The following is a 12,333-nucleotide window of genomic DNA, read 5'->3' on the forward strand; positions in this document are numbered from 1 at the left end:
TCTGTAATGTCTTTATTGCCCTCACAAGTCCCATCTAAAATGTAAAGTGCTGTGGAATATGTTGGTGCTATAGTAATAAAAATTGTTATTACTTTATATGATAGATGCTATCTTATTATACTGGGGAAAAAGTGATCATAGAGTGTTTTTCCTTTGGATGGATTCTTTTTATTACTCAAAATTATTTATGGTCTATTTGAGACTCAAGCTCTTAAGATCCATAATGTCTTCCATATGTCTCTGCTCAAGAAGTATGTGGAACCTCTTGAGCCCTCACTCCTACCGCCAGGGCCGGCGTTAGGGGCAGGCAGACCAGGCAGCTGCCTGGGGCCCCCGCTCCCCCAGGGACCCCCAGCTAGTGGCAAGTCACGTAGCCGCTATGGGGCCCCTGTGAGGCAGGGGGGCCCTCCTGCCACCAGCGCCGACTCCCCCGCCACATTGAACTATACTGGCATCTGCCAGTACAGTTCAAAGCAATGATGGAGGAGAGAGCATCACCTGACGTGCCTTCTCCCATCATTCCCCACTCTGCCACTGACACAGCGGGTGCATGTCATCGTGCACTCACTGTGTGCCAGGCAGTGCGGCAGCAGTCGCTGACACAGGAGCAGGGAGCATCGCGGGGTCGAGGAGAGGTAAGGAGCTTGTGTTTGTTTTGTTTTTTACTGGACTGTGCAGCCATTCTCGGGAGGGGAGAGGCGGGGAGGGAAGGGGGGATGTGGGCTGTGCTGTATACTACTGTGTGGGCAGTGCTGTATACTACTGTGTGGGCAGTGCTGTATACTAGTGTGTGGGCAGTGCTATATACTACTGTGTGGGCAGTGCTGTATACTACTGTGTGGGCTGTGCTGTATACTACTGTGTGGGCTGTGCTATATACTACTGTGTGGGCTGTGCTGTATACTACTGTGTGGGCAGTGCTATATACTACTGTGTGGGCAGTGCTTTATACTACTGTGTGGGCAGTGCTCTATACTACTGTGTGGGCTGTGCTGTATACTACTGTGTGGGCTGTGCTGTATACTTCTGTGTGGGCAGTGCTATATACTACTGTGTGGACAGTGCTGTATACTACTGTGTGGGCAGTACTGTATACTACTGTGTGGGCTGTGCTGTATACTACTGTGTGGGCTGTGCTGTATACTACTGTGTGGGCTGTGCTGTATACTACTGTGTGGGCTGTGCTATATACTACTGTGTGGGCTGTTCTATATACTACTGTGTGGGCTGTGCTGTATACTACTTTGTGGGCTGTGCTGTATACTACTGTGTGGGCTGTGCTCTGTACTGCTGTGTGGGCAGTGCTGTATACTACTGTGTGGGCAGTGCTCTATACTACTGTGTGGGCAGTGTTGTATACTACTGTGTGGGCTGTGCTGTATACTACTGTGTAGGCTGTGCTGTATACTACTGTGTGGGCTGTGCTGTATACTACTGTGTGGGCAGTGCTTTATACTACTGTGTGGGCTGTTCTATAAACTACTGTGTGGGCTGTGCTATATACTACTGTGTGGGCTGTGCTATATACTATGTGGCTGTGCTATATACTACTATGTGGGCAATGCTATATACTACTATGTGGGCTGTGCTATATACTATGGGTTATATTATATTCTATGGGGGAGGCTGTGTTATATACTATGTGGCTGTGTTATGTATTTGGGGGTTACATTATAAATTATATTCTATGGAGGAGGCTGTGTTATATACTATGGGGGGCTGCATTATATTCTGTGGGGGGCTCTATTAGATTTTATGAGGGATGATTGCATCATACTCTTTGATGGGGCTACATTGTATTCTATGTGGAGGTGGGCTGTATTATATCCTGTTCGGGGCTACATTATATTCTATGGGGGGCTGTATTATATTTATATTCTATGAGGGGTGATTGCATCATACTCTATGAGGGGGCTACATTATACTATAAGGGGGGGTTGCATTATATTCTATGGGGAGGTTACATTATACTCTGGGGGGTTACATTATACTCTGGGGTGGCTGCATTATACTCTGTGGGGTGGCTGCATTATACTCTGTGGGGTGGTGGCTGCATTATACTATATTGAGGACTATGGGGAATACATTATACTATATGAAGAACTATGGGGTGCATTATACTATGGGAAGTGAATTGTACTACATGGATGACTATGGCGGTGCATTATACTATATGGAGCACTATGAGGAGTGTATTATGCTATATGGAGGACTGAGGACTATATTTTAATATATGGAGGACTATGAGGAGTGTATTATACTATATGGAGGACTATGGGGCACAATATATTCTATGGAGGACTATGGGATGTACATTTTACAATATGGAGGACTGTGGTGCACATTATAATATATGGAGGACTATAGGGTGTATTATACTAAACAAGCAAAATGCTGCATATTTATTGGGTGATTGGATTGTTTATGCCGGAATAAAAATCATTGTTCTCAGCAGCATATCGGTGGTGTAAACTGTAGATGTGCTGCTGATAACATGATACTGTATGGTGATCTGTTAGTGATCTATTAGTGATCGTTCTGTCCCCTTCATTCTTTCTCAGACGGTGGAAAGAGGCTGGGAAACAAGCGTCCAACGACTTCAGTATTGTCGATCACACTCGTTTAGCGGCCTGAGATCAGCGCATGTAAATACAACCGAAATGCTTCTGTATGATGTGCAATATGCTAGCATTTGGGGCCCCGTTTTAAACTTTGCCTAGGGCACCACTTTGCCAAAAACAGGCCCTGCCTACCGCTGCCCCTAATAATGGTTGATGGAAATCTTGAGTTTCAGATTTTGAGAATTGAAGATTCTCATCTCCAATGTTGTTCCCTACAATACCTGGTGCATTGGAAGGATTACGGTCCAGAGGAAAGGATGTGGTTTTCGGTATCAGAGGTGAATGCCCCAGGCTGGTTCGTACATTTCATACCTTTTATCCCGAGAAACCTGGTCCTGAGTGTCCGAAGGCCACTCGTAGAATGGGGGGGTACTGTCACGCCTATGTCAGAAGCTGCAGACAGTCACACTGCATCTAGCTACAGAAGGTCTCTGCGAATCCAAATGTGCCATATTCGTGCCGAATTTATGTTTGACAATTGTTTTCTTAACATGTTCGCTCATCTCTAGTCGAGGGGCTCCTTATCTAATTCTTCTTCACTCCGGCCCGCTACAGAAATAAGGGATTCTGCCAATCCCTGGATGTGTGTGCTGTGGTGTATCAGTGGAGGAGATCTCCATGCTTACTTTTGTTCAGTCATCCTGGGCACCATTTCTCTTGGTCTTCAGAAGGCGATAACTAGAGATAAGCGAACCTTTCAAGGTTCGGATCAGTTCAATTCGCCGAACATTTACACGTTTGATGAATAGTTTGCCAAACGTACCCGAACCTCGTTAGAATCAATGGGAGGCCAATCCAAACATATACACAACATCTTAAGGCGTGACAAAAAGCTTGCCAAACAGCGAAAATCAGGGGCAGACACCATGAAAATTTGCTTAATTTGACCCACAGTAGAAATTTGCAAATGGCACAGCAACAGTCAGCCATGGGCTGATGAAGACCTGGTGGTTAAGGAAGCGGTTTAAGCCTTCTTGGCTAGAAGCCCTGATATCTTATGCAACACCTCCAATTTTTTTTTCAGCCACACTCAGATAGCACAAATATCAGTTTCTTACAATACTATTGTCAGAAAAATACAATGAAAGTAACAAAGGTTGTTGACTGATCAGTTGACCCACAGTAGAACCTTTTATAATGGCACAGAAGCAGTCAGCCACTCACAGACAATGTGAGATCATTGCATCACACTAAAAACTACACCATTGCTTAGTCTGCCGAGTCTGCGAAAGGAATCCAAAAGTCATTGGAGATCCATGACTTGTTCATTTTGATGAAAATTAGGCAGTCTACACTTTCAGGGGACAGCTGGGTGCGCTGATCCATCAGGACCACACCAGCAGCGTTGAAGACATTTTTCAAGAGAACGGTGGTTGCCGAGCATGACAAAACCTCCAAGGCGTGATAGGCAAGCTCAGTCCACTCTTCCATTTTTGAAGACCAAAATGCAAAAGGGACCAAATCCCCCCTGATGGCATTGATATTGAGCTCCAGATCCTCCTGTACTATTTTCTCCAGTCGTTCACAAAGTGAATGCTCATGACAGCATCGTCAGCGCTAACCATCTTAGTAGCCATTTAAAAACTGTGCAGAATGGTGCAGAGGTCCTTCATCTGTGCCCACCCTGCAAGTGTGATTAGCACTATGTCCATACTCTGTTGGCCCAAGCTCTGCAAAATTGATGTACTACGCCAGGGCTCATCTCTGCTGCCGCAGTTGCTGCAACATGTGCAGAGAAGAATTCCACCGTGTCCGAACATCGCAAGTCAAACTGTTAACTGGTAGGCTTAAAGACCTCTGTAACGATGCAAGTCGATGACCTGCGAGTTGCGATTGGAGTAAGTAAGCACACAGCGACAGTGCTTTCTGCAGCACTGCATCCAGGTCAGGATAGTGGCAGAGAAATTGCTGTACCACCAGGTTGAGGATGTCAGCCATGCAAGGCGCGTGTGTGAGGATGCCCTGGCATAGGGTCCCCACCAGGTTTTCACTACTATCGCACACTGCCTTTCCTGGCTCCAGGTTCATCCCTCGAACTTGGCCTGGATAGCTGTCCACCACTCTTGAGCTGTGTGACTGCAATCTCCAAAACATATTAATTTGAACACTGATTATGGTGAGCCATGGCTGCGCAGTATGGAGGTGGGGAGGATTCTATCTGCACTGCTGGAACACATGTCTGATTATGGGAGAGGTTGAGGGTACAGGTGGAGACCCTAAAAGAGGTGGAGGAGCCAGAAGCAGTGGATTAACTGTTAGATACAGAGGTTTGTCCCATTCCCACAAGCCTTGGGGATTCAAAGACTTGTGGATCTGCCCCTTGACCACCAGCCACCAACAGAGTCACCCAGTGCCCACGTTTGCTCTTCCAGGTGTCAGTGGTTAAATGCACCCTGGAAGACATAGATTTTTTCAGGGAAATGTTGATGTTGTCTGTGACATACTGTTGTAGCGCAGGAACAGCGTTCTTAGAGAAGTAATGGAAACTGGACAACTGGTACTGGGGGTCTGCAACAGCTATCAACTTTTTGAAACCATCTGTGACCACCCGGCGGAACGGCAGCATTTCCATGGCCAACAGACTGAAGATGGTGGAGTTCAAGCTCTTAGCTTTGGCATGTGTATGAGGAAACATTCTTTGACATGACCACAACTACGGGACCGAGGGCTGGCTGCTGTGCTGAGAGAGGGTGGAGTACGGAGAACAAAACAAACTGCTGGACTGTGAGTGAGGTGCAGGCAGAGATGTTATGATGGATTTAGAAAGATATGTTGTGCTAGTTGACACAAACAGCTGTCATGTCCACTTCTGTAACTGCTGATGCTCTCTAACTCATCCCAACTGTAGGTGGTAAACAAGTGGAGTTTCTGCGGCCGGAGGCCTGTATGAGAAGACTTGGAATGGTGACAGAGGACGATGAAGCAGCAGATGTGATTGATGAGACAGCCAGCGGTTGGCGAGGACTGCTAGTCCACATTTTAGCACAGTGAGATTTGCACACTAAGGTATGTTGATCGCGCATGTGCCGGTTCATGCATGTAGTTGTAAAATGACTGCAATTTTTGCCACTACTTAGTTTTCTTTGCAAATTTGGCAAATAACGTGAGTTGGGTCATCCTTTGTGGTCTCAAAAATGGCCCAGGCTAGGCAACCCTTTCTGCCCATGTGAACTTGACACTATCAACCGGTGCTGGCCACAGCCAGAGTTGGGCTGAGGATGCAGTGCTTGTCATGGTTGCGTCACTTTGTGTTTCTGTGGGAAGCCACAACATAACCTCCTCGTCTTCCTTCTCCACTGCTGAGCTATTCAGCTGTGTACCTCTGGGTTCACACAAAGTTGGATCTACAACCTCATGATCATCCTCTCTGTTCTAGCACTCCTCACCCTAAGAGTCGCCCTCCTCCTCTTACTGCCCTGACACCACAGTTCAGTCCGTGTGTGCCTTTGGTATCAGTCTCATCAGGATCACCTCCACTCCTGGTGGTTTACATATGGGGACTAGAGTCTGCATTCTGCTCTGACCCTATTTCGTCCGACCCCCGGATCCAGCATGAACAAAATTTGGGCATCGTGCAGGTGCTTTCCTCCTCTGGATTCTGTGATTTTTCGGAGCAGACCTCTAATGCCCATGGAACAGCTCTGAAGAATGGCCCATCTGTGTTTCTCCACAGTTAGTTGGGCATTTCTAAATTTTAGACACAGTTGAAAACAAGGGTGATTTCAGTGCCACTTCTGAGGATTGCACTGTGTGTGATGTTAAGGTTGAGTGTTGTGAAATTGGATTCTGGGCTCCCCCGATGGCCACTTGTGGAATTGTACTTGTGTGCATCATCCCCTCTGTTCACCTGCTCCTATCAGGATGTGGGAGTCGCTATATAACCTTGCTCCTCTGTCAGTTTCATGCCGGTCAACAATGTAATCAGAAGCCTTCTGTGCATGTTCCTGCTACTAGACAACTCCTAGCTAAGTTGGACTTTTGTCCTTGTGTGTTTTTGCATTTTGTTCCTGTTCACAGCTGCTGTTTCGTTACTGTGTCTGGAAAGCTCTTGTGAGCGGAAATTGCCACTCTGGTGTTATGAGTTAATGCTAGAGTCTTAAAGTAATTTCTGGATGGTGTTTTGATAGGGTTTTCTGCTGACCATGAAAGTGCCCTTTCTGTCTTCATGCTATCTAGTAAGCGGACCTCGATTTTGCTAAACCTATTTTCATACTACGTTTGTCATTTCATCTAAAATCACCGCCAATATATGTGGGGGCCTCTGTCTGCCTTTTGGGAAAATTTCTCTAGAGGTGAGCCAGGACTGTCTTTTCCTCTGCTAGGATTAGGTAGTTCTCCGGCTGGCGCTGGGCATCTAGGGATAAAAAACGTAGGCATGCTACCCGGCCACTTCTAGTTGTGCGGCAGGTTTAGTTCATGGTCAGTATAGTTTCCATCTTCCAAGAGCTAGTTCTCATATTTGCTGGGCTATGTTCTCTCGCCATTGAGAATCATGACAGTTTGACCGGCCAAAAAAAGGGTTAAATTACTGGCTGAGAAAGGAGAGAAAAAAGAAGTCTGCTACAATTTTTTTTTTTTTTTTTTCCTCTAGTTCTGAGTGTGCTCTTAATTGAATCACTTGCTAGTTTGCCTATGCTGCAGCCTTCCTCTCTTTCTCTCCTTCTAATCCTTGAATTGCTCTGTGTTCACCTGTTTCAAATGGATCTTCAGAGTGTAGCTACAGGTTTGAATAATCTCGCCACAAAGGTACAAAATTTGCAAGATTTTGTTGTTCATGCACCTATGTCTGAGCCTAGAATTCCTTTGCCTGAATTCTTCTCGGGGAATAGATCTCACTTTCAAAATTTTAAAAATAATTGCAAATTGTTTTTGTCCCTGAAGTCTCGCTCTGCCGGAGACCCTGCACAGCAGGTCAGGATTGTAATTTCCTTGCTCCGGGGCGACCCTCAGGACTGGGCTTTTGCATTGGCACCAGGGGATCCTGCGTTGCTCAATGTGGATGCGTTTTTTCTGGCCTTGGGGTTGCTTTATGAGGAACCTCATTTAGAGCTTCAGGCGGAAAAGGCCTTGATGTCCTTGTCTCAGGGGCAAGATGAAGCTGAAATATACTGCCAAAAATTCCGCAAATGGTCTGTGCTTACTCAGTGGAATGAGTGCGCCCTGGTGGCGATTTTCAGAGAAGGTCTCTCTGATGCCATTAAGGATGTTATGGTGGGGTTCCCTGTGCCTGCGAGTCTGAATGAGTCCATGACGATGGCTATTCAGATCGATAGGCGTCTGCGGGAGCGCAAACCTGTGCACCATTTGGCGGTGTCTACTGAGAAAACGCCAGAAAATATGCAATGTGATAGAATTCTGTCCAGAAGCGAGCGGCAGAATTTTAGACGAAAAAATGGGTTGTGCTTCTATTGTGGTGATTCAACTCATGTTATATCAGCATGCTTTAAGCGTACTAAGAAGCCTGACAAGCCTGTTTCAATTAGCACTTTACAGTCTAAGTTTATTCTATCTGTGACCCTGATTTGTTCTTTGTCATCTATTACCGCGGACGCCTATGTCGACTCTGGCGCTTCTTTGAGTCTTATGGATTGGTCCTTTGCCAAACGCTGTGGGTATGATTTGGAGCCATTGGAGGCTCCGATACCTCTGAAAGGGATTGACTCCACCCCATTGGCTAGTAATAAACCACAATACTGGACACAAGTGACTATGCGTGTTAATCCGGATCACCAGGAGGTTATTCGCTTTCTGGTGCTGGATAATCTACATGATGTTTTGGTGCTGGGATTGCCATGGCTGCAATCTCATAACCCAGTCCTCGACTGGAGAGCTATGTCTGTGTTAAGCTGGGGATGTAAAGGAACTCATGGGGACGTACCTTTGGTTTCCATTTCATCATCTATTCCCTCTGAGATTCCTGAATTCTTGTCTGACTTTCGTGACGTTTTTGAAGAACCCAAGGTTGGTTCACTACCTCCGCACCGGGAGTGCGATTGTGCCATAGACTTGATCCCGGGTAGTAAATACCCTAAGGGTCGTTTATTTAATCTGTCTGTGCCTGAACACGCGGCTATGCGAGAATATATAAAGGAGTCCTTGGAAAAGGGACATATTCGTCCTTCGTCATCTCCCTTAGGAGCCGGTTTTTTCTTTGTGTCTAAGAAAGACGGCTCTTTGAGGCCGTGTATTGATTATCGACTTTTGAATAAAATCACGGTTAAATATCAATATCCGTTACCACTGCTTACTGATTTGTTTGCTCGTATAAAGGGGGCCAAGTGGTTCTCTAAGATTGATCTCCGTGGGGCGTATAATTTGGTGCGAATCAAGCAGGGGGATGAGTGGAAAACCGCATTTAATACGCCCGAGGGCCATTTTGAGTATTTGGTGATGCCTTTTGGTCTTTCAAATGCCCCTTCAGTCTTCCAGTCCTTTATGCATGACATTTTCCGCGATTATTTGGATAAATTTATGATTGTGTATCTGGATGATATTCTGATTTTTTCGGATGACTGGGACTCTCATGTCCAGCAGGTCAGGAGGGTTTTTCAGGTTTTGCGGTCTAATTCCTTGTGTGTGAAGGGTTCTAAGTGTGTTTTTGGGGTTCAAAAGATTTCCTTCTTGGGATACATTTTTTCCCCCTCTTCCATCGAGATGGATCCTGTCAAGGTTCAGGCTATTGGTGATTGGACGCAACCCTCTTCTCTTAAGAGTCTTCAGAAATTTTTGGGCTTTGCTAACTTTTATCGTCGATTTATTGCTGGTTTTTCTGATGTTGTAAAACCATTGACTGATTTGACTAAGAAGGGTGCTGATGTTGCTGATTGGTCCCCTGATGCTGTGGAGGCCTTTCGGGAGCTCAAGCGCCGCTTTTCTTCCGCCCCAGTGTTGCGTCAGCCTGATGTTGCTCTTCCTTTTCAGGTTGAGGTCGACGCTTCTGAAATCGGAGCTGGGGCGGTGTTGTCGCAGAGAAGTTCCGACTGCTCCGTTATGAGACCTTGTGCCTTTTTTTCCCGTAAATTTTCGCCCGCCGAGCGGAATTATGATATTGGGAATCGGGAGCTTTTGGCCATGAAGTGGGCTTTTGAGGAGTGGCGTCACTGGCTTGAGGGGGCCAGACATCAGGTGGTGGTATTGACTGACCACAAAAATTTAATTTACCTTGAGTCTGCCAGGCGCCTGAATCCTAGACAGGCGCGCTGGTCGTTGTTTTTCTCTCGGTTTAATTTTGTGGTGTCTTACCTACCGGGTTCTAAGAATGTTAAGGCGGATGCCCTTTCTAGGAGTTTTGAGCCTGATCCCCTGGTAATTCTGAGCCCACAGGTATCCTTAAAGATGGAGTGATATTGTCTGCCGTTTCTCCAGACCTGCGGCGGGCCTTGCAGGAGTTTCAGGCGGATAGACCTGATCGTTGCCCACCTGGTAGACTGTTTGTTCCTGATGATTGGACCAGTAGAGTCATCTCTGAGGTTCATTCTTCTGCGTTGGCAGGTCATCCTGGAATCTTTGGTACCAGGGATTTGGTGGCAAGGTCCTTCTGGTGGCCTTCCCTGTCACGAGATGTGCGAGGCTTTGTGCAGTCTTGTGACGTTTGTGCTCGGGCCAAGCCTTGTTGTTCTCGGGCTAGTGGATTGTTGTTACCCTTGCCTATCCCGAAGAGGCCTTGGACGCACATCTCGATGGATTTTATTTCGGATCTGCCTGTTTCTCAGAAGATGTCTGTCATCTGGGTGGTGTGTGACCGTTTCTCTAAAATGGTCCATCTGGTTCCCTTGCCTAAGTTGCCTTCTTCTTCCGAGTTGGTTCCTCTGTTTTTTCAAAATGTTGTTCGTTTGCATGGTATTCCGGAGAATATCGTTTCTGACAGAGGGACCCAATTCGTGTCTAGATTTTGGCGGGCATTCTGTGCTAGGATGGGCATAGATTTGTCTTTTTCGTCTGCTTTCCATCCTCAGACTAATGGCCAGACCGAGCGGACTAATCAGACCTTGGAGACATATTTGAGGTGTTTTGTGTCTGCGGATCAGGATGATTGGGTTGCTTTTTTGCCTTTGGCGGAGTTCGCCCTCAATAATCGGGCCAGCTCTGCCACCTTGGTGTCCCCGTTTTTCTGTAATTCGGGGTTTCATCCTCGATTTTCCTCCGGTCAAGTGGAATCTTCGGATTGTCCTGGAGTGGATGCTGTGGTGGAGAGGTTGCATCAGATTTGGGGGCAGGTGGTGGACAATTTGAAGTTGTCCCAGGAGAAGACTCAGCTTTTTGCCAACCGCCGTCGTCGTGTTGGTCCTCGGCTTTGTGTTGGGGACTTGGTGTGGTTGTCTTCTCGTTTTGTCCCTATGAGGGTTTCTTCTCCTAAGTTTAAGCCTCGGTTCATCGGCCCGTACAAGATATTGGAGATTCTTAACCCTGTGTCCTTCCGTTTGGACCTCCCTGCATCCTTTTCGATTCATAATGTTATTCATCGGTCATTGTTGCGCAGGTATGAGGTACCGGCTGTGCCTTCCGTTGAGCCTCCTGCTCCGGTGTTGGTTGAGGGTGAGTTGGAGTACGTTGTGGAAAAGATCTTAGACTCTCGTGTTTCCAGACGGAAACTCCAGTATCTGGTCAAATGGAAGGGATACGGTCAGGAGGATAATTCTTGGGTCACTGCCTCTGATGTTCATGCCTCCGATCTTGTCCGTGCCTTTCATAGGGCTCATCCTGATCGCCCTGGTGGTTCTGGTGAGGGTTCGGTGCCCCCTCCTTGAGGGGGGGGTACTGTTGTGAAATTGGATTCTGGGCTCCCCCGGTGGCCACTTGTGGAATTGTACTTGTGTGCATCATCCCCTCTGTTCACCTGCTCCTATCAGGATGTGGGAGTCGCTATATAACCTTGCTCCTCTGTCAGTTTCATGCCGGTCAACAATGTAATCAGAAGCCTTCTGTGCATGTTCCTGCTACTAGACAACTCCTAGCTAAGTTGGACTTTTGTCCTTGTGTGTTTTTGCATTTTGTTCCTGTTCACAGCTGCTGTTTCGTTACTGTGTCTGGAAAGCTCTTGTGAGCGGAAATTGCCACTCTGGTGTTATGAGTTAATGCTAGAGTCTTAAAGTAATTTCTGGATGGTGTTTTGATAGGGTTTTCTGCTGACCATGAAAGTGCCCTTTCTGTCTTCATGCTATCTAGTAAGCGGACCTCGATTTTGCTAAACCTATTTTCATACTACGTTTGTCATTTCATCTAAAATCACCGCCAATATATGTGGGGGCCTCTGTCTGCCTTTTGGGAAAATTTCTCTAGAGGTGAGCCAGGACTGTCTTTTCCTCTGCTAGGATTAGGTAGTTCTCCGGCTGGCGCTGGGCATCTAGGGATAAAAAACGTAGGCATGCTACCCGGCCACTTCTAGTTGTGCGGCAGGTTTAGTTCATGGTCAGTATAGTTTCCATCTTCCAAGAGCTAGTTCTCATATTTGCTGGGCTATGTTCTCTCGCCATTGAGAATCATGACAGTTGAGGAAGAGGAGGAGAGGCCACTTTATGCAGCGCTTGCCACCCACTGGAGCACATGTTCTTTCTGAGCCTCATCTACAAGGTGTACCTCTGTGTGGCTGCCATAGAAAGGGAATCAAGTAGCCCATCCAGTAATAGATGTTGTCAGTGGTCTTTAGATAGGACAAGGCGGTTTTTGTTCAATTAAGCTTACATTAACATTAACACCTAACTCACATACATAT

This window comes from Ranitomeya variabilis, chromosome 1 (assembly GCF_051348905.1).
Source record: "Ranitomeya variabilis isolate aRanVar5 chromosome 1, aRanVar5.hap1, whole genome shotgun sequence".
Lineage (NCBI taxonomy): Eukaryota > Metazoa > Chordata > Amphibia > Anura > Dendrobatidae > Ranitomeya > Ranitomeya variabilis.